At 42.2% G+C, this 27,522-nt stretch overlaps 1 protein-coding gene across 1 annotated transcript in view; it reads left to right on the top strand.

Annotated features, from left to right (window-relative positions):
- Positions 1–413: 413 nt before the first annotated feature.
- Positions 414–27,522, top strand: part of LOC126305900 (cytochrome P450 306a1) — a 352,029-nt gene continuing 324,920 nt past the window's right edge. Inside the window, exon 1 of the mRNA XM_049992044.1 lies at positions 414–543. The gene's annotated coding sequence lies outside the window, so the exon portion shown is untranslated. The remainder of the gene's footprint in view (positions 544–27,522) is intronic.

Here is a 27,522-nt window from a genome sequence, read left to right as displayed (position 1 = left end):
TCACTTTGGGAATGTATGGCAGAAAGGCCGTACCCGACATTTCTTGTTCTGGTTCCTTAATTCGCCGAGTGTTTGGCTCTGTTACACTTCTAACATAATTTGTGGAGTATTGCTCCTCATAACCGTTTCCATGTGTTGCATTTCTCGTTTGAGGTGTTGCGGTAGCAATATTGTCACTTGAGTAACCTGACGATGAAGCACTCAATTAATTTTTTTTAAAAAAGGAAAGAAATGTACGTTGCGTTCCCCTAAGGCAGTACCCATAGCCTGCATAGATTTCACTGTTATCAGCACCCTCTCTGTGTGACATTTCCTCGCACTAGCGCGCAGAGGCTGCGCGCAGTGTGGTCTCAAACGTGGCGCGTCCGCCATCCGCCGCCGCTCTTTTGTCTGCAGCGCGCGCGGCAGCCGCCACGTTGGTTTGAGCGCGTGAACGCAGACCAGTGGCCGCCGCAGGCATCTCCCGGCTGGACGCTGTCAACACATAACCTCAACATCCGGCGCGCCGGCCGGTCACACCAACGCATTTCATATTAATCGCGGGTGAGTAGCATTTAATAAATCCTTCATCTCTCAGACACACAATGCTTTTTAATAGTAAATTTTCTTTTATAACTTTGCTGAGTGTTTCGGAGTATTACACCTCCACTTCAGGTGGACGGCTTCGTCATTAGAACATCATGAATTTAGTTTTCGCTTACGGTTTTATCTGCAGCTTCTACATAGAACTGTCTGTAAATGGCCTGGAAAGACAAAACCTTTATAGCACGTGAACTGTTAAATACTTTGTGATCAGAAGTGTTTCGTGTGTTTTAGTTTACATCCGTGGCAATCCCCATTAGACTTCAACTAAAATGTTCGTAGTCCATTCATTCTACGTAATCTGTTCCACGTGTACTTGCCTAGAGGAAATATTAAGTTTCGTTTAACAAAAAAAAAAAAAAAAAAAAACAGCCGATGTTCTGTAGTTGTTGGCCCGAATGAAAAAGGTGATAAGGTGGCTCACGGTTCTGACGAAAGCGGTCAATCTCTGGAAAATAGTCTCATACTATTATTTGAAGAACTCATGCTAAGGATTCCAACTATAATAGCTTGTCCACCATTCCGAATGATGAGTATACTTTACAACCAGCCAAAATAAACTGAAGAATCTCATCGACATGACTTAATATTCACTATCATGGATATTAATACCCACATTTTGATTTCTTATTGTTCAACATATATTCACAATACGTTGCTCACTTCATACAGATCGTTCGCTTTCAATTTCAAATCTGAAAACTTGCCTCTTCTATAATTCAACCATTCTTTTTAAACCTGAAAATTTAATTTTGGACAACATGACTTCAGTCTCCTATAACATATAGTATTCCAGCAGTTTTGTTTGGACAAAGTTAATTTACAGGTTATCTGGGGCTATGGTAAAGCTGTTTGCTACGTTGTTTTATTATATCTTCCGCGGAGAGCTCCAGCGCCTTCAATGTCCGCCAGAGGACGGTTCCTCGCAAGCTGGCTGTCCCTGACTGTGAAATTATCTTCCATATGGAGGCAGTCTGCCGAAGCAGGATCCCCACTTAGTCTGCACGCATGATCTGCATGCTGTGACGCCAGATGGCTGTAATCAATGTGAAAAGATACCGTTTTCTCACCTACTAAGGCGATGTGTGGGGACTAATACAAAAGACTCGTAATGTTTTTCTGTTTTATATATTAGTGAGATGGCTTACTTTAAGTAGGAGTCTACATAATCAGAATGCTATTCGCATGCAGTATGGACATTCAGTCGAAATATACAGGTTGCTTACGCTAAAACAAGAAAAAAAGTCTATGAACGTAGGCCTAAAATGCTTACCTTAAGATCTGTGAGCACTTCGATACTATGAAACAGAGCTCTTCTACCACAAAGTCTCTCTCTCTTCCATATTTTGGTAGGAGCTGGTATGGATCAAACAAAGGAAAGTCCAGTAAACATGGTTTGTAAAACGCATAATGTAAGAGCTCGGAATACTTGTTGATTTTCGCAACTGTGAAACACGTCTCTGCTACTGAATAAGTTCAAATGGTTCAAATGGCTCTGAACACTATGGGACTTAACATCAGAGGTCGTCAGTCTCTTAGAACTTAAAACTACTTCAACCTAACTAATCTAAGGACATCACACACATTCATGCCCGAGGCAGGATTCGAACCTGCGGCCGTAGCAACAGTGCGGTTCCGGACAGAAGCGCCTAGAACTGAATAAGTGCTCATAGACCTTAAGGTAAGCATTTTATAGGCCGTGTTTATTCGAAAGTTTTCTTGTCTTGGTCCGTACTACCACCTCCCAAAATGTGGAAAGTAAAGAACTTGAAGCAAGAGAGATGTATTTCATAGCATCGAAGATGAACGAGTGCTCACAACTCTTAAGGTATGCATTTTAGAGCCAATATTCACTAGAATTTTTGTTTTGGTGTAAGGTGCCTGTCCCTAAAGCTTATCGGTGTTTCTTTGGGACCACCATGTATACAAAGACTCGATGTTTTCTGCGTCATATCAGAATGATAGTTATTCACCTACTTCTGCAATATTTTCTGCTGTTCGTAACTGGATATGTGCAAAATGGGGTATTTCAGTGTGGAAGAGGCCCGCCTAATGACTTTCCTTATAACGAAGGAGTTTATGAAACCAGTATTACATCTATTCGCGTCAGAAGGAAATGTGTCCGTTTAAATCCTTGTTACCCATTAATACTTGTGCATCCAATACATTAGGCGATTTAGACAATGCGAAAATATATATGGGGAGACTTCAGATTCGAGAACAAGTGTCGAGATTGCCATATGGCAGAGGTCACTAAGAGTCCACGAGTGGTAGACACGTCGGCGTAGCCTGGCTACTGGACCACAGCAGCAGTGTCGTCTGAGCGTCAGGCGAGCCCTTGAAGCCTGAGCTTCAGGTTGCCGAGGCAAAAGCAGTGCCGGGAGCTGCTCGGCCAGTCACTTCTCTACAATCTGTGAACCTAATGCTGGCTGCTTTGTCATTCAGATTACGGCGAGGTTGCCACCGTTGACCTCTGAGGAGACTTTCGGTGACGCATTACATCGAGAGCACACTCATCTTTAACTTTCGAACCATATAAGTGGCCCCGACTGTACACTGACACGCCTTTTGATTATACCGTTCTTTCTGTTAAGTTTAAGGCTTAACGAGCTACGTAAATTCTACGCAGCATAGCAGTTCCGCAACACATTACTATGCTTATCATACGGCAGCTTGGAAATGCTCCTTTCGAGAATGCACTGTCAACATAGTCTGCGTCCTTTGTTCAGCGCACTGCGTCACGCAGTTACTTGGAAGCGAAGCGGCCTCTTGTTCTCCGCCCCTAGAAGCTGACGCTGTCAAACCTGCAGTTCAAAGGAACACAGCTGCTGATAATGTCTTGGGTCGGCTGCTGACTAGTAGCGCGACGGTGGAGCGTCACAGCATCCCTTGCCGTGCATGTCCTTATCAGTTTATGGTGTGTAATAAATAGCCGAATGAACGGACGAATTGTTGCAACTGTTTTCATGCCAGCGTGAGTATACTTCTATATACGCGACAAATTTGGATGGAAGATAGATCTCGCACAGTCGGTTGCTATTGGCGATGTGGCGGATGGAGTACATCCACATCTACATTTATACTCCGCAAGCCACCCAACGGTGTGTGGCAAAGGGCACTTTACGTGCCACTGTCATTACCTCCCTTTCCTGTTCCAGTCGAGTATGGTTCGCGGGAAGAACGACTGCCGGAAAGCCTCCGTGCGCCCTCGAATCTCTCTAATTTTACATTCGTGACCTCTTCGGGAGATATAAGTAGGGGGAAGCAATATATTCGATACCTCATCCAGAAACGCACCCTCTCGAAACCTGGACAGCAAGCTACACTGCAATGCAGAGCGCCTTTCTTGCAGAGTCTGCCACTTGAGTTTGCTAAACATCTCCGTAACATTATCACGCTTACCAAATAATCCTGTGACAAAACGCGCCGCTCTTCTTTGGATCTTCTCTATCTCCTCTGTCAATCCGACCTGGTACGAATCCCACACTGATGAGCAATACTCAAGTATAGGTCGAACGAGAGTTTTGTAAGCCACCTCCTTTGTTGATGGACTCTCCCAATGAATCTCAACCTGGCACCCGCCTTACCAACAATTAATTTTATATGACCATTCCACTTCAAATCGTTCCGTACGCATACTTCCAGATATTTTACAGAAGTAACTGCACCAGTGTTTGTTCCGCTATCATATAAGCATACAATAAAGGATCCTTCTTTCTATGTATTCGCAATACGTTACATTTGTCTACGTTAAGTCGAAAAGAATCGAAGGATATCTACTGATATTTATGATTTTTGGCCGTAACCAGCATTAGCTAACAGACAATGTGTTTAATATGTCGCCACCTACAAAGTGATGCAGAGTTGCGATAGTTAAAAGAATATGCGCAACTGTAAGCAACATATGTCCCCCACTGGTCCTGATTGTATGCCAGCGGGAAGCTCTTAAAGAAAGTGGTGAGCAATTCATGACATATACACGAACTCATTGTCAAGATCTGGAACAAAGAAGAAACGCTTCCTGATATCGGAAATACTCTGGTGGTTCCCATATTTCAGAAGGGAGATGACTACGCGGAATGTAGTTGCTGTCTAGTTTCGAAATTTCTCTCAAATCGCGCTAGGCGCTTGGTGGAAAAATTACTACTAGAGTGTCATCGCGGCTTCAGACTTTCTAGAGGAACCACAGATAGGCTCTTTCACATAAACGTATTGCCATCTTGAAATTGCCTGGCACAGATATGACAGCAGCTACCATCGGCAACGACTTTGCTGGTGACTTATTCCATATCAGTACCGATGTTAAGCAACGGTGTGTGATTGCTCCAATATTATTTTGCTTGTATGTTGCCGCTTTCATGCAGTTATTCAAAGACAATCTTCCCCCAGGAATGCAGGTAATTTACAGGATGGATGGAAAATTTCCTGCAGCTGTAGTTGAGTTGCAGCATGCTGATAACATTGGAGTTGTAGACCAGTCTGTAGAAGAACTGTGCTGGAGAATCCTTTGCCAGACTAAGACTTCGCGCATTTGACAACCACGATTTCAGTGCTGCACCAAATATGCCAGTGTAAAACTCAGTTATAATTCCCACCCTGTTTTATGGATCTGAATCTTGGAATGTTACTGACGACACCTTAAAAATGGAAGAAAATCAATAGCGGTGCCTGAGAAAGAGTGCGTATAACAAGGCACGATAAAATCACAAATGCCAGCATCCTCGAAGAGGCATATAGCCAGTATACTAGAGATGGATTTGAGTCGACAGCTATGATGGACGGGGCTTGCAATCCGCATGCCCGATAACCGCATTCCAAAACAAGCGTTTTACTCTGAATTAACAGTTGGCAAACAATGTGTGGGAGATCAGAGGAAACAATTTAAGGACGTAGTAAAGCCTAAAATGAAGATATGTGACATTAGTGTTAATAGCTGTCAGACATCAGCCTTTGACCGTTCATCCTAGAATCGCGGGGCCCTTCTTATTGAAGAAGACACTTCATGAAACGATGAAACAAAAAACCTGAGACTAACGTACCAAGAAATAAATATTGTCGTCTTCAGAGTACGTGCTCTTCATCAGAGTAGATGGTGAAAAAATTGATGTCTGAAACGTATCGATATTATTCATTGTCACCAGGATGCACTTGTTGTTCGCGGTCGACCAACCGAGTGAAGTGGCGCAGTAGTAAGAACCTGGAACCACATTCAGGCGAACGGCACATCAAATACACGTCAGCCCAACCACATGTAAGTTTTCCGTGGTTTCCCTGAAACAATCAAGGTAACTGTCTGTCTTTAATGTCATCTCGTCAACAGGACCTTCAACCCTTCGGGTCAACATCGAACACACACACACACACACTCTCTCTCTCTCTCTCTCTCTCTCTCTCTCTCTCTCTCTCTCTTTGTGTAATGGGTGTCTAACTCTGACTAGTCTTATGCTCAGTTATTATACGCGAGATAATTTTTACATCTACGTTACTGACAAATTATCCACCGTCCGAGGCCATATCGACGGTCAGTGTCCTACGATGCACTTTGCTGCTGGTGTCTGAAGAAAAAAAGAAGTCACATACAGTGAAAAAGAAGTTATTGGCCTCCCCCCTGCTATTTTTCAATGTTGTCATCTCTTAGGTAAATCCGTTTTATCCCTCATTTTTCCTATGCGTATATTCCATATCTGAAGAAAAATTCTGGAAGGACTACAGCATGCCACTCCAAAGAAGTCACAGCTGTACTACATTTAGTCACTTTTCTTTTGAAATGACAGAAGAAAGAAAGTGCCAAAGTTAGTACAGAGCGTTGCTATTATGACATTTCACACTTCAGAGCTGTAGTTTCCGACGACCAGAAGTCTTCTGTAGGCACGTGATTTCTATAATGAAACAGGAATGTTTGCAGTCCAGATCTCGTCTCGCGTTCACTTCATCAAATTGGGTTGGAAGACATACATAGTATTTGTCAGTTACTATTTTACTCTTTGCAGAGTAATCGCTTAGAGGAAAGTACTTTTATTTCAATTTCGTTTCTGTCCTCTGCACTATCTAATCGGTGCATAATATAACTTGGATCCTTTTTAAAATTGTCTAAACATCATTGGGAAATTTTCACTCTTGCGTTTGATAATCATTCACTAAATGAGACTTTTTTCATGTAAACATACGATACCCTTTTTTACTATGCCTTTGGAGTCAGTCAGGAGTATTACGCACACCTGTATAACCGGTCGTGTAATACCACATTGAACAGTTTCTCGATGTTTCCATCTATGTCTTTCTTGGCATGAACTGCCTTCAAGAGAAGTACGGCAGGTTATTATAATTCAGCCACTCATTTCCTAATCATTGCAGTCGATGTAACAGATTTCTAATAAAGCTTCATAATTTTGGATAAAGGGCGATTTGCGATAAACCGCTCGAAACAAGGAATTTTGTCTTGGGTATAAATAACCGCTTCAACTGTAATTTGGTCCTTTATTACTGTACCACTACCGACTTCGTGGGATTAAAGCCACATCTTCAGATGGCATATGATGAAAACATTAGTGCGTAAAAGGCTCGGAATCTTTTTTCCCAACATCCTTTGTCCGTCAGATACAAAACACCGCTAAAAGACGGTATGTCATGGATTAAAAACTGCCAAATTCAAATATTGTGGATGAGTCCAAAACATATCATATCACAGTGGTGACGGCACTGTGTTTCAGCGTATCCATTTGATGAATCGCTTAAATTGTTTCTCATATTGTGCTAATACAACAAAAACAAAATTTAGTTGACATCAATGCCATCTGTGCGTGGCGGGGTGCAAAGGGTACATATAGCCGTACTGTCGGTAGAACAGCGTCGGAAGGGTATCTGTAGAGAAACTAACAGGTTTCAAGCGAACAGATTGACTGATTGACTGATATGGACTTCTAAACATTACCAACTAAAATGTTGGTACTGCGACATGACTGAAAACTACAAGAAACTACAGTCACTAAATTTTCTGAAGATTTTCTACGCTACTGTACGGTTTAATGAAGATGGTGTTTTGAGTAAAATATTCCGGAGGTGAAGTGGTCTCCCGTCTGTAACTTGGCGCATGGACCACACAACAAAAAACTGATTTAAAAAATCAGGTTTTTTACTGGACGAAGTGGCGTGTTTTGTATCCCTTAATCAAGTAGGCATGTTAGAGAACTAGAAAAAAGAAAGCGATATGCTAAAGTTATCTGAGGGAGTATTATCCAGTCACACAGGATATGAAATTTGATCGATAAAACAAAAAAAAATGAAAATACAGAAAATAAAAAAAGTGAATAGAAAAGAAGAACAAAATTTGTTAATATAATCAGATGAGTAAGCGTTATCAACACAGTATCAAGTAGGGTAACACCGATGTATCTCTAATATGGAACAGGATAATGTAAATGCGGGTAGATTAATACGAACAGCATAGTTAAAGGATTATCGTATCCAAGACAGATAAAAAGCCACGATCAACTATCGTAGTAGAGGTGCATATATACCTACTACTTCCGCATATGACGCAGAGACTGAAAAAAAGATGATACAAGAAATAATTCGTTACTTTGAGGGTGATAACAATTTATTTTGATAGGGGGACTGGAAATCGACACTGAGAAAAGGAAGAGAAGGAAAAATTTAGGGCTACACGGATTGGCAGGAAATAATGGAAGTAATGAAAGAGGAAATCAAACTTAATCATTGGAAGCACTTGATTTAAGCTCAGGATAGAACATTATATTCTTGGAAGTAACCTAGGTACGCTGGAAGGTTTCAAATGTTTTAAATAAAGCTGAAACAGAGATTTATAAATCAGATTTTAAACTGAAAACATTTCCAGAATTGGATCTATTCTCCGGCTATTATACACTCCTGGAAATTGAAATAAGAACACCGTGAATTCATTGTCCCAGGAAGGGGAAACTTTATTGACACATTCCTGGGGTCAGATACATCACATGATCACACTGACAGAACCACAGGCACATAGACACAGGCAACAGAGCATGCGCAATGTCGGCACTAGTACAGTGTATATACACCTTTCGCAGCAATGCAGGCTGCTATTCTCCCATGGAGACGATCGTAGAGATGCTGGATGTAGTCCTGTGGAACGCCTTGCCATGCCATTTCCACCTGGCGCCTCAGTTGGACCAGCGTTCGTGCTGGACGTGCAGACCACGTGAGACGACGCTTCATCCAGTCCCAAACATGCTCAATGGGGGACAGATCCGGAGATCTTGCTGGCCAGGGTAGTTGACTTACACCTTCTAGAGCACGTTGGGTGGCACGGGATACATGCGGACGTGTATTGTCCTGTTGGAACAGCAAGTTCCCTTGCCGGTCTAGGAATGGTAGAACGATGGGTTCGATGACGGTTTGGATGTACCGTGCACTATTCAGTGTCCCCTCGACGATCACCAGAGGTGTACGGCCAGTGTAGGAGATCGCTCCCCACACCATGATGCCGGGTGTTGGCCTTGTGTGCCTCGGTCGTATGCAGTCCTGATTGTGGCGCTCACCTGCACGGCGCCAAACACGCATACGACCATCATTGGCACCAAGGCAGAAGCGACTCTCATCGCTGAAGACGACACGTCTCCATTCGTCCCTCCATTCACGCCTGTCGCGACACCACTGGAGGCGGGCTGCACGATGTTGGGGCGTGAGCGGAAGACGGCCTAACGGTGTGCGGGACCGTAGCCCAGCTTCATGGAGACGGTTGCGAATGGTCCTCACCGACACCCCAGGAGCAACAGTGTCCCTAATTTGCTGGGAAGTGGCGGTGCGGTCCCCTACGGCACTGCGTAGGATCCTACGGTCTTGGCGTGCATCCGTGCGTCGCTGCGGTCCGGTCCCAGGTCGACGGGCACGTGCACCTTCCGCCGACCACTGGCGACAACATCGATGTACTGTGGAGACCTCACGCCCCACGTGTTGAGCAATTCGGCGGTACGTCCACACGGCCTCCCGCATGCCCACTATACGCCCTCGCTCAAAGTCCGTCAACTGCACATACGGTTCACGTCCACGCTGTCGCGGCATGCTACCAGTGTTAAAGACTGCGATGGAGCTCCGTATGCCACGGCAAACTGGCTGACACTGACGGCGGCGGTGCACAAATGCTGCGCAGCTAGCGCCATTCGACGGCCAACACCGCGGTTCCTGGTGTGTCTGCTGTGCCGTGCGTGTGATCGTTGCTTGTACAGCCCTCTCGCAGTGTCCGGAGCAAGTATGGTGGGTCTGACACACCGGTGTCAATGTGTTCTTTTTTCCATTTCCAGGAGTGTATATTTATGTAAGGCAGATTAAATATGAAGGAATTGCAGAAAGGTAAGGAACCATGGTACCTGGGTAAGTTCAAACAAATAGAAATCGCTGAGAGTTTTAAAGAGAGCACCAGGCAATGACTCACTGAAACAAGGCAAAAAGAATACAATGAATGAGAAATGGGTTGCTGTGACAGCTGAATTTGCGACGGTAACAGAGGAACAACTTGGGGACAACACAGGACGTTGTAGAAACTGTTCATAGCACGCGGGATATGAAATTTAATTGATGAAAGAGAAAATATATAAAAATGCAACAGATGAAAGAAACAAAATGGAATATAGACGACTGAAAGTAGTACAAAGCAATAAAACAGGAGTGGCAAGAGGTGAACTGCAAACCTGTAGAAGCATGCATGACTCACGAGAGACAGTCGTCGTATGTAGGAAAATTAAAGAAACCCCTGGATTAGCAGGAGTACAGACATAGAGAGTTCATATAGTAAGCTAATGCCCAGCAGACGATGAAGGCTGAAAAGTCGAAAATGATAATAGCTCTAAATAGCAAATAAACCTGAAGATATTATGGAAAGGGACAAAGCGGGAAAAGATGAGAATGAAGATGCGGTACAACAAGAAGAATTTGCCCGAACACTGGAGGATCTAAGTCGAAATAAGACACCAGGCGTAGACGACATGCACTGAGAACTGTTAAGATTCTTGGGGAAAACAACCATGATAAAACTGAAACTTCCTGGCAGATTCATGTCAGCGCACACACCGTTGCAGAGTGAAAATTCTCATTCTGGCATGATAAAATTGTTCTGTCTGGTAAACAAGATGGATGAGACAGCCGGAATACTCTCAGACTAACATAACTGTAGTAATCCTAACGTCAGAGAACGCTGTTGCTGAAAGGTGTAAGTGTTACCGAACCATCAATTTAACTAATTCTTTTTTTCCCATCAGTCTTCTGACTGGTTTGATGCGGCCCCCACGAATTCCTTTCCTGTGTCACCCCCTTCATCTCAGTAATACTTGCAACCTGCATCCTCAATTATTTGCTGGATGTATTCCAATCTATGTCTTTCTCTATAGAGTTTGCCCTCTACAGCTCCCTCTAATACAATGGAAGTCATTCCATGATTTCTCAACAGATGTCCTATCATTCTGTCCCTTCTCCTCGTCAGTGTTCTCCACATATTCCTTTCCTCTCCGATTCTGCACAGAACCTCCTCATTCCTTATCTTATCATTCCTCCTAATTTTCAATATTCGTATGGAGCACATCATCTCAAATGCTTCAATTTTCTTCTTTTCTGGTGTTCCTACAGTCCATGTTTAACTACAGTACAATGCTATGCTCCAAACGTACATTCTCGGAAATTTCTTCCTCAAATTAAGGCCTATGTTTGATATTAGTAGACTTCACTTGGCCAGGAATGCCCTTTCCTCCAGTGCTTGTCTGCTTTTGATGTCGTCCTTGCTCCGTCCGTCATTGGTTATTTTGCTGCCTAGGTAGTAGAAATTCTTAACTTCATCTACTTCGCGACCATCAATCCTGATGTTTCTCTGTTCTCATTTCTGCTACTCCTCATTACTTTCGTCTTTTTTTGATTTACTCCCAATCCATTAGACTGTTCGCTCCATTTAGTAGATCATGTAATTCTTCTTCACTTTCACTCAGGATAGCAATGTCATCAGCAAACAGTAACATTGATATCCTTTTACCTTGAATTCCACTCTTGAATCTTTCTTTCATTTCCATCATTACATCTTCGGTATAGAGACTGAACAGTAGGAGTGAAATACTGCATCCCTGTCTTCACCCTTTTCAAACCGAACACTTCGTTATTGGTCGTCCAGTCTTATTATTCCCTCTTCACTCTTGTTCATATTGTATATTAGACGTCTCTCCCTATAGCTTAACCTTGTTTTTCTCAGAATTTCAAACATCTTGCTCCATTTTACATTGTCGAACGCTCTTTCCAGGTCGACTAATCCTATGAACGTGAACGTGTCTTGATTTTTCTTTAGACTTCCTTCCATTATTAACCGCAACGTCAGAATTGCCTCCCTTCTGGCTTTGCTTTTCCTAAAGCCAAACTGATCATCTAGCGCATCCTCAGTTTTCTTTTCCATTCTTCTGTATATTTTTCTTGTAAGCAACTTCGGATGCATGAGGTGTTAAGCTGATTGTGCGATAATTCTCGCAGTTGTCAGCTCTTGCAGTCTTCGGAATTGTGTGGATGACATTTTTCTGAAAATCAGACGGTATGTCACCAGACTCGTCTACAAACAAAAGTGAATAGTCGTGTTGTTGCCTCTTCCCCCTATGATTTTAAACATTTTGATCAAAAGTTATATATATATATATCCCTTCTGCCTTATTTGGTCTTAAGTCCCCCACCGTTCTCTTCAATTCTGATTCTAATACTGGATCCCCTATCTCTTCAAAAACGACTCCTGTTTCTTTTTCTATCACATCAGCCAAATCTTCCCCTTATAGAGGCTTTCTATGTACTCTTTCCACCCATCCGATCTCTCCTCTGCATTTAACAGTGGAATTCCCGTTGCACTCTTAATGTCACCACCCTCGCTTTTAATTTCACCTATGGTTGGTTTGACTTTCCTGTATGCTCAGTTTGTCCTTCAACAACCATTTCCTTTTCGATTTCTTCAAATTTTTTCATGCAGCCATTTCGTCTTAGCTTCCCTGCACTTCTTATTTATTTCATTTCTCAGCGACTTGTATTTCTGCATTGCTGAATTTCCCTGAACAGTTTTGTACTTTCTTCTTTCATCCATCAACTGAAGTATTTCTTTTGTTACCCATGGTTTGTCCGCAGTTATCTTCTTTGTACCTATGTTTTTTTTCCAGCTTCTGTGATTGCCCTTTTTAGAGATGTCCATTCCTCTATAACTGTAGTGCTTACTGAGCTATTCCTTATTGCTGTGTCTATAGCCTTAGAGAATTTCAAGCGTATCGCGTCATTCCTTAACACTTCCGTATTCCACTTCTTTGCATATTGATTCTTCCTGACTAATGTCTTGAACTTCAGCCTACTCTTCATCACTATTACATTGTGATCTGAGTATATATCTGCTCCTACGTATACCTTACAATCCTGTATCTGGTTTCGGAATCTCTGTCTGACCACGATATAATCTAACTGAAATCTTCTCTTACCACACGGTCTTTACCAAGTGTACCTCCTCCTCGTGTCGTTCTTGAACAGAGTATTCGCTACTATTAGCTTAAATTTATTACAGAACTCAATTAGTCTCTCTCCTCTCTCAGTCCTTGTCCCAAGCCCCTATTTCCCTGTAACCTTTTCTTCTATTGCTTCTCCGTCAACTGCATTCCAATCCCCCATGACTATTAGATTTCCATAATGTGTTGAAACGATATTATAAGATGAATACCAACAAAAGTAAAACAAGGATAATTGGGCGTAGGTGAATTAAATCAAGTGATACTGAAGAATTAGCTTAGAAAATCAGGCTCTAAATGTAGTAGACGAGTTTTGCTGCTTGTCCAGCAAAGTGGCGGTAACAGCTTTAAAGGGAATATACATGCTGACCGGTAGTAGCACGAAAAACATTCCTGGAAAAAATAAATATTCTAAAGTCGATGTTTTTGTCATCTGTTGCTACAGAAGAATACTGGATATCAGGTAGATTGCGTAACTAACGAAGAGGTACCGAATAGAGTAAAAAATTTGGAGCACAACCTCACTAAACGAAGGGCTACATCGATTAGGTACATAAAGGGTTATCAAGGAATAGTTACTTTGGTAAAGGAGGTTAGTGTAAAAGTTAGACATTACAGAAAGAGACCGGTTACTGTAAGCAGTTTCAAGAGGATCTAGTCCTCAGCTTGTAAAACTCCTTACTTTCCAAAGATCTCTTTATTTACATACGCATATGGCTACTAACGACGGGATACGTGATCTATCACAAAGAAGCAAAAGAATAGTACAGATGGCTTTAAAGCAATTTGAAGAGAGCGATGATGTTCATCATTCAGTCGATTCTTGGGTTCCTGAAGAAAATCTCTTATCAGATTCAGACTATAACATTAAATCTGAGATAGATTTGAATGATGATCTCATCTCGTCCAAAAGTAAGAAAAATAGTGTTGATGAATAGTGGATATCATGACACTGAAACTAACATGCCTTACCATTTTAAGATGAACTATTTCACAAGGAGTTCCAGAGCACCCATATGCGGCACTAAGACACCACATAAAATATAATAAAAGTTAGATTGTCTTCATGGTTACGCCCTGTCAATCACGTAACGATCGACACACAGAAGAAATATGGCTTTTGTTTCCCAACACCGAAATTTTGGCTGGCACTGTAGTACACATCAACTCGAAAATGCAAGTCGTCAAGAATAAATTACAGAATCTTTCCTCCTCCAGTATGAAGATACAGAAAAAGCTGAAACAGAGACGGTGGCTCAGATGGATAGAGTAGCTGCCATGTAAGCAGGAGATCCCGGGTTCGCGTCCCAGTCGGAGCACACATTTTCAACTATCTCCGTTGATGTATATCAACGCCTGTTGCCAGCTTAGGGTTTGCTTTAATTATTATTTCATTCTAGAGCGCTTCATGGTCACTTCATATGGAGTGACAGACGGCTGCAGAGATTTTCACGGGCCAATAGACTTGCAACTGTTAAGCAATTCACAGTCCAGATGAACCAAGAGGATACCGGCAGTGTCTCCTCAACGACCGTTCAGCCAACTTGCTGCTTATGGATCTCCGCTGCAGGCGCCTGGTTTATGCCGTTCATCGGCGACGAGGAATGGAAATTTCACGCCAGGAACGCAGCTGGACGTCAACTGAGTGGCGGCGAGTGTGCTTTTCTGGCGTCACGTTTTATGCTCCATCAGACTGAAAGCAAACATCCTCCAACAATTGTCGGCAGGATCAAAGCCGGAGGAGGGAGTGTTATGGTCTGAAATATGTTTTCGTGGCTTTCCCTGGACGATCTCGCCATTCTGGAAGGCACAGTGTATCAACAAAAGTACGCATCTATCCTTCAGGATCATTTCCACTCCTACATGCAGTTTTTCTTGGCACGATGACATATACCAGCACGACAGTGCAATGTGTCACACAATTAGCAGTGTATGTGCGTGGTTCGAAGAGCACCGTACTCTCCTGGCCACCAAAGTCAATCGAGACCGCATCGATAGGGCTGCTCGCGCCATGGATTCTCAGCCGAGGAACCTAGCGCAGCTGGCCACAGTACTGTAGTCTGCATGGCTCCAGATCTATGTCGGTACCTTCCAGAACCCCACTGGGGTTCCTGCACGACTCGCGGTGGTCCGCGCTGCTAAAGCTGGTTCCTCAGGCTTTTGACAGGTCGTTACATTAATGTTACTGAGGAGTGTGTATGTGTGTAGATGATTTGTGCAATTTGTGCTGTGAACCTAAGCCACTAGAGCTTGACCTCGTTCAGTCGTAACACGTGAAGTGTCCGGCAATAATACAACAATCTGCTTGAGAGTTTTCGCTGGCTAATTAATGTAGCATTCGTCATGTAATTCGGACTTGATGAAACTGTGCTACCGACCGTAACGGAACTCCATTCATCGTCGTATGAGGAAACGTGTTCATTTCACAGCTAATGTACACGTCTCAGTTTCACAACTCTCGTATCTCGAGACCTATTCAACGAATTTGGCATTTCTTTCTCCACAGTATGCGAATTATCTGTGAAAACGCACCCAGAAGAATGAATCGGAACTTAAGAAATAATGTTAATGCTATTGCAAAACATATTATAAACTCTTAAAGGGATTGCATTAGAAGTAACAATGCGCGGCTGACCTCTGTTTATAACTGTTGTAGTGTAACAAGTAGTACAGGTGAAAGTTAAGAAATGATTTAAATTCGACTGAGCAACTACTTTTCCTCACATTTAAGCACGTGAGATTGTGAATGTGCTGAAGCTAATGTGACGGCCTAATAGTTACGAATCGCCAAAGCATTTTCCAGAAAACAACCTGCACAAATCTTGCTGAACGAGGTGGCGTAGTGGTTACGACACTGGACGCGTGTGAAATTCATATTGCTATCAAACTAATCATCTGCAGACCTTTTTTTTTTTTTTAAAAGGTCAGTTGATATATACGCCTAGACGATTCTATTGGCAAGGACTAAAACATTTTCCTGACATCATGGTCCTATCTGATCTTGGGCTCCGTCTGTTATGGTACCCATACACAACAGCTAGCGTGCACATAACAAACATGTACACGTAAGTGCGAAAGACATCACCTTGTTTCTCAGACCGTATTTCTCAGACTGTAATCGGGTGTTAATTGTATGAATCTGCTACATGCCCCTTAAGTGCATATTGGAGATCAATGCACATGGAACTTCCTGCATACACTGACAAATGGGAACAGTTACAGCAAACACAAAATTTTAAATATCTGCGTCACACATGAAACTCCATAAGTGATAAGTCACTTGAGCGCAGGACATAAGCTGGCTCCATCTGCAACGCGTATGATCATAGAGAGACTATACAACGAGCTGAAAAAAGACATGGGATAGCAATGTGAACATACGCAGAAGGCGGTAGTATCACGTACACAAGGTATTAAAGGACAGTTCATTGGCGGAGCTGTGATTCGTACTCAGATGATTCATTGGAAAGGTTCCCGACGTCATTATGGCTCCACGACGGGAATTAATAGACTTTGGACGCGGAATAATAGTTGGAGCGTTAAGCATGAGACATTCTATTTCGGAATACAGCATCCAGCGATCAACAGAGTCAAAAGTGTACCGAGAATACGGCATCTCAGGCAATACTTCTCACCACGAACAACGCAGTGGATGACGATCGAGCGTTTACGCAGCGTTATCGCTGGTAACAGACAAGCAGCAGTGCATCAAATAACTGCAGAAATCAATGTGGGACGTACGACAGACGTATCCGTTAGGACAGTGTGGCGAAATTTTGCATTAATGGGCTTCAACAGCAGACAACCTACGCCAATGTCGTTGCTAACGGCACGACATGGCATGTAGCACCTCCTTTGCACGTAACCATATCGGTTGGAACCTGGATGAGTGGAAAGCCGTGGCCTTTCCAGATGAATCCTGATTTCAGATGGTAACAGTTAATAGTAGGGTTCGAATGTGGCGCAGACCCCAAGAAGCCATGGACCCAAGCTGTAAATTAGGCACTGTGCAATCTGGTGGTGGCTCCATAAGGGTGTGGGCTGTGTTTACATAGAATGGACTGGGTCCTGTGGATGTTCGACTACTAGGAGACCATTTTCAGCCATGCATAGATGTCATGTTCCCAAACAACGGTAGCAGTTTTGTAAATGACAATTCGCCATGTCATCGGCCCACAAGTTTTCGCTATTGGTTTGAAGATTATTCTGAAGAGTTTGATCGAATGGTTTATGAATCCATAGAACATTTATGCAGCATAATCGAAAGTTCAGTTCATGCACAAAATTCTGCACCGGCAACACTTTCGCAATTATGGACGGATACAGAGGCAGCAGGGCTCAGTATTTCTGCAGGGGACTTCCAGCGACTTGATGAGTCCATGCCGCGCCGAGATGCTGCACTACGCCGGGCGAAAGTAGATCCGACACCATACTGCGAGGCGTACCATGACTTTTGTCACTATGACTTTTGTCACCTCAGTGTATGCTTACGTATGACGAAGGCAGACGATATTCAGACGATTAAGACCCCATAAATATACAATAGCCATTATCTTAATGGATCATAGCAAGAACGAGGCTATGCACTAAGCTGAAACGTATCTGCTTATGCAGGTCGTTCACAGATCTTCTAGTCTCCTTTTTTCTTTCACATTCAGTCGTTCAGCATTTCCTCCCATCGTGGTCGTCTTTGATTCACATCATCCTTCACCATTTTGTTCGTGTCTTCCAGTTGATCTTTCAGACTCTATCCATTCCAAATCTCTTCGTAGAGGTCTTCATTTTCCCATTATTTTAAAGTGGGCAAGCCATTGTAATCTTATTCTCTCCACAGTTAGTTTTAAGAGAGAGATTTCTAGAGTTTTCGTATTGTTCCATTTCATATCCTGCCCCTTCTCGTCTTGTCCAGGACTTCTCGTAGAAAGCGCATCTCCGTCGCTTGTATTCTGCTCAAAAGGAAATGGTCCAATCCAACAGTCGAAACCTTTCCTGATATTATTCATGCGGGAATGCGGGAAGAATACACCAAAAGAAATACAATTTTAAAATTTTAGCTGCTGAGGCGCACTTCAAGTGTTTTTTTTTTTTCATGTTAAAGTTACTTACTTTTACTGCACGAAGAACCGCTTATAACACCAGTTTGTACAGCCCTTCCTGCCTAGTGAACGAATCGGGAATAAGGAGACGCAGCCGTGACAAGAGGACATACAGTGACATAGCGCGAAGTCCAAAGTGCACACACGTGAACTTTACACACTTGAACCATATGTAAAACGTACCAAATCATTGATTTTTGAATAATTTGCAGTTAATATCGGGCTAAATTGTGACAGACGTAATTGTTACACAAGTGACTTGCAGAGGAAAGAAAATCAAGGTTCAAATGGTTCAAATGGCTCTGAGCACTATGAGATCTAACTGTTGAGGTCATCAGTCCCCTAGAACTTAGAACTACTTAAACCTAACTAACCTAAGGACATGACACACATCCATGCCCGAGGCAGGATTCGAACCTGCGACCGTAACGGTCGCGCGGTTCCAGACTGAAGCGCCTAGAACCGCTCGGCCACTCCGGCCGGCTAAATCAAGGTAGTCTATGATGTTACACTATAGACGACTTACATCGTTCGAGACTTTATTTTGTTGCTGTTGATTATTTTATAATACTCGAACAGTCCAAGTGTGTACTGCCGGTCCATAGTGTCCAACGGCCACAATATTTCGGAGATCATACATGTAGACATGTCGCCATCGTCAGAAGAGCTGACGAACTGAGCTCCTGAGGGCGGACGGCCGTATTAAATCCCTACCCCTCGCGAGGATTTAATACGGCCGTCCGCCCTCAGGAGCACAGTTTGTCAGCTCATCTAACGATGGCGACATGTCTACATGTCTGATCGCCGAAATATTGTGGCCGTTGGACACTATGGACCGGCAGTACACCCGTGGACTGTTCGAGCAAGAAATACGCCTGGAGAAACTGAAGAATCATATTTTCTAATAGTTCCTGTAGTACAGTTCTTATGATAATTTTGGAATAATGTATATTCTGCGAATACTGAAACAGCTCCTTGTTTATTTCCTGTAGCAGTTATAAAATGCAAATTGTTTGGTGGATGATGAAAACAAATGTTTTTCTTACGCTAGAACATCTGATAAGACAAATTAATGCATCCAGGCGCTTCACTTGTTTTGCTTAAACAGAAATGAATGGTGTAAGAAATGATCTTGGCCGTTGATTTGAGTATTGTGCTGCATACCAGGCGTAATTGATGAAATTCGTAAAATGTGGTGATGCAAACGTAAATTCAGAAATGACTAAATGTAACAATACTGTTCCGCTGATAAACAATGACAAAGAATCTGTCATCAGCACAGGCGACTCTGTCTTTTTTACTCTCGAAATGATAAATTGCGGTTGACACGAAAGCTGGCTCACTGGCTTTGTATGCAGCTTTTAGGGGATAACACCAAGCTTCATCTTCATGCGTGCTACGAATTTCTCTATAGTATTACATATTAATGACATAACCTCTACACGTTTACTTGAGGTAAATTCGTTATTTTTCGACTTCCTTTTCCGTGTAATTTCTTGAATCTGTCTAACCACGTCGAAGAAGCATGGAAATCAGTAACCTTCATCTCACTTGGAATCTCAGCCTCCAGTCTCCTAAATCTCCCTCGATAATCGTGCACTGACTCTCATAAGGAGTACTAAATCTTTCGAACAGTTTTTTCACACTATTGCGAATTTAATTTTGGCGCCCGTTTCGTATGTGTAAATCCTCCTTCCATTTTTACAGTTCATGTTCAGATTATACGAAACGAAACAGGAACAATTTCTAGCGAAATGTCAACATGGATGGAATAAATATCCAAGAAATTAGCTATTAAATGACACATATCTGGGTCTACAGGCGGATGTGTCATTTCGATTACATACTACGTTCTTCATATTTCATCTTAGAAATGCTGAAAACATTAATTGGATGCCACATCTCTGTAAAACGCTGGAGCTTGCAAAAAGACAGATTCTACTGGTAAGCATATGCCAAAAAAATCATAAAGAAAATTAATTCAGTTTTATCTTCACTCTTTAAAAATGTGTGATTTACACATCATGATCTTTGCTTTGGCAGGCATTTTCCAATTACTCATTATATCCGATACACAAAAATAAATTTCTGAGCAATTTTCTATCCTTACCGAAATTTCTTCCTTGATGTTTCCTGTATTGGTTAGCATACTTTCTAGATCTTTGAAATCATCTACTTCTTCAATAACTTTTTTCATTAGAGCTTACGTCTTCCATTTTTTAATTTTCTCCGCTGATTTTCGTTACTTCACTTTTTATTAAACTTATTTTCATGCTTACTTTTTCAGTTACCCTTTGCCAGATATTTAGTTCTACAATGACAATAAAATATCATTCATATCCCATCAACATGAAAGTCGAGCATTAATCAGGGAATCTATACTACTTGATTGAGAGACATACTCGTTACTATTAAAATGATAAAAGTGAAGCATTTTGTATGCTAGGAAGGTTCCACAAGCACATGTGGTTAACTAAACACAACAATTGCATCATATTCAGGAGAATAGCACTAGAGCTATTTTTAGAAGAACCTGTTCCTCAATATACAGTGTGTATCTCGTAAAGTCACACACCTTTTATTTCGCGGACGTTTACAGTTATCTAAACGCGGTTTTCGGCAAATGTTAGAGCGTCGAGAGACACGTATATTTTTGTTTGGTTAATGATTTTAGCGCTGGTATTAACTGAGTTTGTCTTTCTTTAAGTGGAATTGCGTACCTTTTATAGCTGCATTCGATAGCTCCTGAGAGGACAATTATAGTGATATAACGTTTGTTAATGTTGACATTGAAACTTGTCGTAAAAAAATTCGAGAAATGTCCTAGAATGTGAGCGCACGGTGGCCAGAAAAGGCATTTGCGGAGCAAAGACTGCCAAGCAGGCGTGTCGGACCAGGCTGCGTAGTTGTATACCGTAAGGTAGGGCTGCGCTATGCAAATAAAGCTTTATTTTCCCCTGAACCATCTTTAGATGTAGACGCAGGTTCACCTATGTATGTTGTATATGGAAATATGACATAGGCTAGAATCTAGCGTATCAAAATGGACTAAGGAAAACTATTTCACGTTTGTGTACCTTCCTAGATTTACGTGAGCTGAAACAGTGAAATCAAATGTTCATTTTTCATAAATAGAGGTCTTATACGCTGCAAAAAGCAACTACTGTAATAAATATCTATAGGCTGGAAGGAAGATTTGACCTATCTTTTCCTGTACCTCACTGTGTGCTTCTTAGAGGTAAAAACTCTCCCCACCTACACTGCTCTGTTTATATCATACGGAAAACATTCGCTGAACCAAATGTGTTATTAAGGATACTTTGGTGACAATCTCTACACCACAAAATAAATATTCTTCTTAACGGAACGTTTTTTGAAGATGAACGTAAGCGCCGAATGATAGTATTACCAAGCTGTCGACTTATTTGACTTTGCAGCGCAATTTCGTACACAAGTAAATGAAATAAACAATTTACTAAGAATGAATTGGTAACCACCCTAATCACATAACGTAAATTTTGCCTTCCAAAAAATAACTGTATCCTTTATTTAAGCATGTGTTCAAACTGTTGGCCATGGATTGAATGATACATTTGCAATCGTCGTTCGAAAGAACGATGAAAAAGTGTAAGTACAGTGGATGACACGGTACAGAATGCACTGTCGATTCGACGACACACATCGTTTGGCATAGTTGGGGCTTCGTCATGGTCTGCACGTTTGAGTGCTCCCTAAAGAAAGAAATCAAGATGAGTCAAATCGGAGGACCTCGCAGGCCATTTGAGAACAGAGTTTCGCCCTGTCCATCGTCCAGGAAAGCTATCGTTCAATATTTTGGTTGCAACACGGGATGAGTGAGCTGGACAACCATCATGTTGAAGCCACCTACACTGTCGAATGTCCAATGGTACCTCTTCCAGAAGTGGTCGTGAGAACGTTCCATTTAGAACGTCTGAGATGAAGTAAGATCCCACAATGTAATTTTCTATGCTGCCGCATCATACGTACACGCTGCACGACCGTTGATGTTGCAACTAACGAAGCCAGTGTGGATTTTCAGCTGCCCAGTAGTGCATATTACGCAAATTTATATTAGCCTGGTCATTAAACGTTGCTTCATTGGCAAAGAGCACACGTTGTAGAAACAGAGTTGTCTCTCACTTGCTGAAGAGCAGACCGACAAAATTATGTACGACGTTAGAAATCACGGTCGTCGAATGTCTGATGTAGTGACAGACGATAGCGATGGAAATTCTGTCGATGCAGGATGCAAACGACACTCGCCTGGCTGATTCCACATTCCTTGGCAGTATGTCTCGTTCCACTGTGCGGATTCATTAGCGTCGTAGCCAGAACAGCTTCTTCGTTTTCTGTTTCAGTTGCAGTCTTCTATCTCGTCCTCTTTTTTTCGTTTAAGTAGTCTTTCCGCACCAAGCGTCTTAATATTTCGCGCAACTGCCTGGCACGTCGTACAAAGGTCATCCGGATAGTTAGCCCTATACCGCTCTGTTTAACGGCATTTCTTTTACATTCACCACATGAAAGTAGTATATCAAGCTTCTCCTCAATGGTTTACATATGTGTGCACGCGACGAATGTTGAAGCAGGAATGAGCGGCGTGCAGTGCAGACAAGTAAACAGGCAAATGTGTTAACATTCTGACACAGCATAGCACGAGAGCTCTACTTGTTGTTGGCTGCACCGCTAATTCCGATTCCGGCCACCGTACTCTGAAATTATAGGACCTTTCTCTAGTTTTTTACAACAGGTTTCAAAATCAACAGTTAACAAACGCTATATCACAGTAATTGTCTTTTCAAGAACTATCGACTGTCGTTATAAAAAATATGCGGTTTCATAAATAAAAGGTACTTGCTTTAGTATGTACGTTGACGCTAGCGCTAAAAACATTAACCAAACAAAGAACATGCGTGCCCCATGAAGCACTAACTTTTGCCGAAAACCGCGTTTCGATACGTGTAACCGTTCACGTAATAAGTGGGGTGTTAAGTCCTATTTCGCTCTCACTGCAGTCTGCTTGCTCAAGTGTTTAAGGTTATCTATTGAAATAGCAGTAAATCACTATCTCTTCCAGGGAGTTCATTAAGTATTCATTACACGCCCACCCTATAGTTGAAGTCCTTTATGCATGCCTTCGTGGCGAAGTTCGGCTCTTCTAGGAGATAAGCCAGTTCAAAGCATGGTGACAGAAATTTTCACCACCACCCCGACTGGCTAGCTATTGCGCCCCAAGGGGGGGGGGGGGGAGGCGGGAGGAGGAGGGGGAGGGAGGGGGGAGGCGGGTGACGATGATACTTTGCGCCGTACTCCTGGATTAAAATCCATACCTCTCCTTGGTGTCGCACGCAGTTGAGGCACGCACCACTTCTGATGCGGACCACACACACACACACCCACACACACACACACACACACACACACACACACACACACACATACATTAAAATCAGCTAAACGGTACAGATTTGGGAAGCATGAGATTGTTGCTGTTGTTGTTGTCTTCAGTCCTGAGACTGGTTTGATGCAGCTCTCCATGCTACTCTATCCTGTGCAAGCCGCTTCATCTCCCAATACCTACTGCAACCTACATCCTTCTGAACCTGCTTAGTGTATTCATCTCTTGGTCTCCCTCTACGATTTTTACCCTCCACGCTGCCCTCCAATGCTACATTTGTGATCCTTTGATGCCTCAAAACATGTCCTGCCAACCGATCCCTTCTTCTAGTCAAGTTGGGCCACAAACTTCTCTTCTCCCCAATCCTATTCAATACCTCCTCATTAGTTACGTGATCTACCCATCTAATCTTCAGCATTCTTCTGTAGCACCACATTTTGAAAGCTTCTATTCTCTTCTTGTCCAAACTAGTTATCGTCCATGTTTCACTTCCATACATGGCTACACTCCAAACAAATGCTTTCAGAAGCGACTTCCTGATACATAAATCTATATTCGATGTTAACAAATTTCTCTTCTTCATAAACGCTTTCCTTGCCATTGCCAGTCTACATTTTATATCCTCTCTACTTCGACCATCATCAGTTATTTTACTTCCTAAGTAGCAAAACTCCTTTACTACCTTAAGCGTCTCATTTCCTAATCTAATTCCCTCAGCATCACCAGATTTAATTTGACTACATTCCATTATCCTCGTTTTGCTTTTGTTGATGTTCATCTTATATCCTCTTTTCAAGAGGATATAAGCATGAGATAAAAAACAACATAAATGACGTCAATTAGAAAAACGTTTGCACCAGGCTTTGAGCCACACCTGATCTTCATATACACCATATAAAACCTCAAGTGAAGATAACGTGTTGTTTTCAATAGGCAATGGATGCTCTTTAAATGTTACACCTAAACATCGACCTATGTACCCAGTATGAAAATAATTTTCGTTGTTTCAGTTATTATTGAAGCAGGTCTCCTTGCATGTTGGTTGCCAGCATTTCAGCATGACTGTTGCACCATACTGCATCAATAATCTGGCTTACACACTCCGATTAAGCCGTTCACCCGAAATACTGTCACAGTTGTTTAAGATGTAATTCATTTTTTCCAATGACGTCTAGGAATTTCTCATTAAGAGATGTATAATCTCTGGCCATAGCTATACCATTTACGGAGGCGTCGGTATCGACTTCGCTTTTTACAATGGAACTACCGTAATTTTTCCTTCTGTTATAACAGGGCTCTTCGAAACCAGTCGCATTTCCCTCTTCGAAACTCTTTAAAAGGGTTCGAAGAAATTACTATAGTAATTATAGCTACAATTAAGATATAGGATTTATGTGTTCCGAACAACAAATTGATTGCTGTCTTATGCGGAAGGTGGTGGTATAATACGGAACTGCGGTGTCCGACTGAAGGGGCGCTCCAGTTTGACACTGCAAAGTGTGTGAAGTAGGAGCCAAAAAAGTGGAGTCATAAAAGTAATTTAAAACCAGAGAAGAGGATTGTGAAGAAAAAAAAAAGCTACATCTGCAGAAGTCACTGCGGAAGTGAGTATCGCACGCACGAACCCTGTCAGCACCAAAGCAAGAAGGGGCTCCATAAGCAGGAAATTGAAGGGCGAACTGGAATTCCAAAACAGCTGATCAGTGATGCAAATGCTCTTAGCAGGAAAACGTGGTGCTGAAGCCATAAAACCTGGACCATGGAGCAATGGAACTAAGTGATTTGGTTGGATGGGTTTTGTTTCACACTGTTTCTAACTTCTGGCCGACTTTACGTCTCAAGAGTGAAACATGGTGGATGTTTGGCGATAATTTGAGAAGCCATATCGAGATATTTTATTTGCTCACTACTGTCAAAATTATGTGAACATTTTAGCTGAGCAGGTCCAACCCATGGTACATAATTTGTTCCCAGCTGGTCATTCTCTTCACACAGCTAGCATCGTCCAGAATTGGTTTTGTGAGGACGAATTGACGCATCTCCCCTGATCGCCACAGTCACGAGATCTCAATGTTATTGAGCCTTTGCGGTTAACTTTGATAGAAGGGTGCGTGATCGGTATCCATCTCCTCATTGTTTCTTTAATTTGCCACTGTTTTGTAGGGAAAATGGTCTAAGATTTACTTTCCAACCGCACAGGACCCGTGTTCGCCCATTTTGAGATGAATGGAAGCTTTTTTGAACGATAACGGGCAGCGTACACTGTATTTGGGATGGGAATGTTTTGTTTTTGATGTTTTCATATTTTTGTCCACTCCCTGTATCTGCCACATGGTGAAGACGCTTTAAGATGTCAAACTACCCCTTTGCATACGTAAGTTCAGGTGCATTATGTTTCTGGTCTCCATCTACTTCCCCGATCAGGGATAAGCCAACCTCTACGCATTCTCTTGTGTATTAATTATTACGCCAAAGTGCCCATGATAAATCACCCTGGATTTCTTTATCTGTTCATTTATTTACTTGAATTTCCGTTTGATCTTCACCAAAACTAGATATCGCATTTGAAGGATGCCTCCTGATTAGCTGCTGGTAGCGCATATGGTCACGCTAAGAAAGCCTCGCGTTCCTTTGCACTCAACAGACAAAGATATCTCACGGGTCTAGATTTATCATATAGAAAGCTATTTTGTTTTGCAATAATACACCTTTCAACTCTTTACGCTGCCTGCCATCCAAGCCATCAGTCACGTTTACTTTCTCATGTATTTACTACCATTTATCCTCTTTCACTTTAGCCCCCACTTCTCTCATTCACCAAAAACTCCAATTGTTCGTGTTTGAGATACAAGAGGTGGATGAATTCGAGTTTTACTGTACAGTACGGTTCAGGTGTGTCATCTTTCACTGGGGATTGTTGCTGTGGTCTTCAGTCCAGAGACTGGTTTCATGCAGCTCTCAATGCTACTCTATCCTGTGCAAGCTTCATCTCCCAGTACCTACTGCAACCAACATCCTTCTGAATCTGTTTAGTGTATTCATTACTTCGTCTCCCCCTACGATTTTTACCCTCCACGCTGTACCCCAATACTAAATTTTTGATTCCTTGATGCCTCAGAATATTCCCAATCAACCGAGCCCTTCTTCTAGTAATTTTGTAACAGAAATTTCTCTTCTCTCCAATTCTATTAAATACCTCGCCATTAGTTATATGATCTACCAATCTAATCTTCAGTATTCTTCTGTAGCACCACATTTCGAAAGCTTCTATTCTCTTCTTGTCTAAACTATTTATTGTTCACGTTTCACTTCCATACATGGCTACACACCATACTAATACTCTCAGAAACAACTTCCTGAAACTTAAATCTATACTCGATGTTAACAAATTTCTCTTCTTCAGAATCGCCTTCCTTGCCATCTCCCGATTTAATTCGACTACACTCCATTATCCTCGTTTTGTTTTTGTTGATGTTCATCTTATATCCTCCTTTCAAGACACTGTCCATTCCGTTCAACTGCTCTTCCAAGTCCTTTGCTGTCTCTGACAGAATTACGATGTCATCGGCGAACCTCAAAGTTTTTATTTCTTCTCCATGGATTTTAATATCTACTCCGAATTTTTCTTTTGTTTCCTTTACTGCTTACTCAATATACAAATTGAAATGTATCGGGGAGAGGCTACAATCCTGTCTCACTCCCTTCCCAACCACTGCTTCCCTTACATGTCCCTCGACTCATATAACTGCCATCTGGTTTCTGTACAAATTGTAAATAGCCTTTCGCTCCCTGTATTTTACCCCTGCCACCTTCACAAATTGAACGAGAGTATTCCAGTCAACATTGTCAAAAGGTTTCTCTAAGTCTACAAATGCTAGAAACGTAGGTTTGCCTTTCCTTAATCTAGCTTCTAAGATAAGTCGTAGGGTCA

This window comes from Schistocerca gregaria, chromosome 1, assembly GCF_023897955.1.
Source record: "Schistocerca gregaria isolate iqSchGreg1 chromosome 1, iqSchGreg1.2, whole genome shotgun sequence".
NCBI classification, from domain to species: Eukaryota; Metazoa; Arthropoda; class Insecta; order Orthoptera; family Acrididae; genus Schistocerca; species Schistocerca gregaria.
The sequence above is the reverse complement of the archived record's forward strand: the minus strand, read 5'-3'. Positions and strand labels throughout refer to the sequence as shown.